We start from the raw sequence: 3,196 nt of genomic DNA, 5'->3' as shown, positions 1-3,196 counted from the left end.
AAAAGCAGGAAAGGGTTTAAATGCTTAAATAAGATCAATCATGAAACAGTAATTATTCATTTAATCAGACTGACAATTACTAAAGATCACAATGATGGATACGGAAGTCTCACATAGTTCTTGGTAAAACTGGTTCTTAAACTGACAGGACTATCTGAGCAATAATGTAAATAGATATATAAATTTTAAAAATACTGACAGGACAAAATTGTGTAGTACATTAAAGACTCAATGATAAAAATGGCATAAAATATAAAATTTTGTTTTCTAAGTAGAATTTGAAAGATAAAGAAAAATCTTTTGTAACACTTTATTAGGACTAGCAGTAGAGTAAGAGCATAAGAAAATATCCTTTTAATTAAAGGAAAACCAAGTTAAAAAAATCTAATTACTCAATTTGACTACACATAAAATTCCTTTCTCAAGATTCCTTTTCCATAAACCTTTTGCCATTTTCTCTATTCATTTAGTTTTTATCCTATTTTTTATTGATCTGAAATAATTACTTTGTTTGAAGATAAAATTACTTTTTCTCCCTTTCCTCTGTCAAAAGAAAGCCCATGTCCTTCTTTATCAGAAAACACATTTTTATTTTCCTTTTATTCTTTTTACCTACTTTCCACATACATTTATTCCTTATAGTCATAATAAAAACACATCTCTAGTTCTTATATGTTCTCTTATAGAAAACCTTTATCTTATTTTCTTTGCATACAGAAATAGTTTCCTTATTATTTTCATTAACTTTAATTACATGCATTAATTAGCATTTTAACTCTTAGAATCTTAATTCCTAGTGAAAACAAAATAATTGTATATTATCTATTATATTCATATCCTACAAATTGGCATACTTATATTTTATAATTTTTACAGAAGTATAGTCTTCTTCCTAAATTTGTCTATCTTTTGTTTTTTGGTAATAAGTCAAAAGTAGGTAAGCAGAAATTCATGTTTCAGCATTTTATCTTGATTGGAAGTAATTTAGACTTTCTATAACTTTCTATCATTTAACCTAGTATAGCTCTAGAGTTTCATTTTACCAAAAATATTTGAGATACTAATAAAACTATAGCTAGAATGTTCATCTAGGAGTTCTTGTCCTATATTTTCACTTGAACCATTTACTTCCATTTATTAGTTTTGACTACCCATAAAAACGTATGAGATATTAGGGAAAGTCAGTTAATTTTTTTTTTACTGAAATAAAATGTGTTTATTTATTGAAAGGTATTACATGAGCCAACAAATTTATACAAAAATAGTCAATACTAGACATATCCCAGTAAAGTTATCACCTTTAAATAATGGCTTGGTCAACCAGGCAGACTTACATAGATAAGTCAGGCTGTTATAAGATTTCTCTAGAGAGAATTAGATATCAAGAAGCAGTGCAGGGCCTCCCTGGTGGTGCAAGGGGTTCTGTCACATTCTATGAAGCTATCCACAGCCACTGCAACACGAGTTCGATCCCCAGCCGAGGGTGTGACCCATGTGGCACAGCAGACCTCTCCTGTCTCACTTGCTGCTCCCCTCAGCAGTGTGTTTCAGTGCACCTGCTTGTTTTGCTCTCCACTCTGTCTCTGGTGAATCCTCTCATCCCCTGCACCTCTGGCCCATAATCCAGCTCTTGTATGCTCAAACAAATAAATCTTTAAAAAAGGAGAGAGAGAGAGAGAGAGAGAGAGAGAGGCAATGCAACAACACTTACTGTTGGGTCCTTTGCCTGGACAGACCTCCCCACCTCCCCCACAGAATCATATGCACACTGTTGTGTGGAAACAAAGAATGAGCCATGGGTGCTGGAACAGAAAAACAGGAGGCAGGAAGTGTTCCTGCCTTGTGTTTGCTACCTTGTGTTCTTTGACCCCCATGTTATTGTTGCATGTTATTGATGCACTTGCTGAGAGCTTCCGCCTACCCCCAGCTCCAGGCTCTATGCTGAAGGGGATAAATAGGGAAGGAGAGAAGAATAAAGTGTGCCTTTGCTTGCTGACCAAGAAGTGTGTGTTTTAATCCTGAAGTCCTTCGCTCAGACCATCTCTGCTGTCGTGCTGGCGCGGCAACTTACAAGGTTTTCAAAAATGGAAATTATAGGCCAAGGATGTTCAATGGTCCAATGAAAGTCAGTTAATTTTTAAAGCTATTTTTTCTTGTTAAATGAACTTATTTTTATTAATAACCAAGGTAGAATAAAAATATCATATTTTAGTATCCTAAGAACAACTTTCTGTTTCATAAATAGGGAAGCACTGTGCAATAGGTTTGTATGTTATATTAAAATTAAGAACTAAATATCCACAGCATTACATGCCAAATAACAGTTAAAGTTACAACCAAGAAGCTGATGAATTGTAGCAGAAGTTATTAAATAACCAGCTGTTCATTCTAATATACAAGTAAATGTTGGAATAAATCAAGACTAAGCCACTGTTTAAAAAAAATCACAAAAAGACACCAGAAAAATTTAAACATTAAAAAAATATATATCATACTTTACATTTGGTGACTATAGTGACATACCTCTATAGGTTAGTACGCCAAAATAATAACTTAGCTTTCATTAACCAAAAATAATCCCAGATCACATAAACTTGAAAAATATTTGTTAGTTGCTAGTATTTTTTCCTGAGTGTTAGAAGTAATTTGTATGTTTCTATAAATTAATTAAAACTTATTTACAAATTAATTTTGGTAATGCCATCGGAGGTAGAACAATATAGAGCACAAGGGAAGGCACAGAAACATGAACATACACTAAGATGTAAACAATCAGCTGTGACTGAGGATCTTAACTGGATGTACATATAAAATCATTTACGTGCTTTTCCCCCAGGAGTCAGGTACACTGCAAAAGCCCAATAGTTCATAAAAGAACAACTAGATGCATCTCCATGACATCGCACAGAAGTCATGGGCCTGGGTGTGGGGGACAGAGAGCGCCAACGTGGTGTAGGAACACCACGAAGACAGCCCACGTCATCGCTGGAAAGCATTACACATGCCTGTGCCTGGGCGTTCATTTTCTCAGCAGTCAGTCAGTTTTCAGGAAAAAAAAAAAAAAAACGGTCTTTAGTCCTTTTCACCCTTTTCACTTATTACTTTCTTTTTCTTTTTTTTTTTAAAGATTTATTTATTCATACAGAACTGGGGTACAGGCCAGAGATGCGGAGGGTGAGAGAATTCACCAGAGACA

The sequence above is a fragment of the Condylura cristata genome, unplaced genomic scaffold (genome assembly GCF_000260355.1).
Source record: "Condylura cristata isolate star-nosed mole 26May11 unplaced genomic scaffold, ConCri1.0 scaffold00032, whole genome shotgun sequence".
Taxonomy (NCBI): domain Eukaryota; kingdom Metazoa; phylum Chordata; class Mammalia; order Eulipotyphla; family Talpidae; genus Condylura; species Condylura cristata.
The sequence above is the reverse complement of the archived record's forward strand: the minus strand, read 5'-3'. Positions refer to the sequence as shown.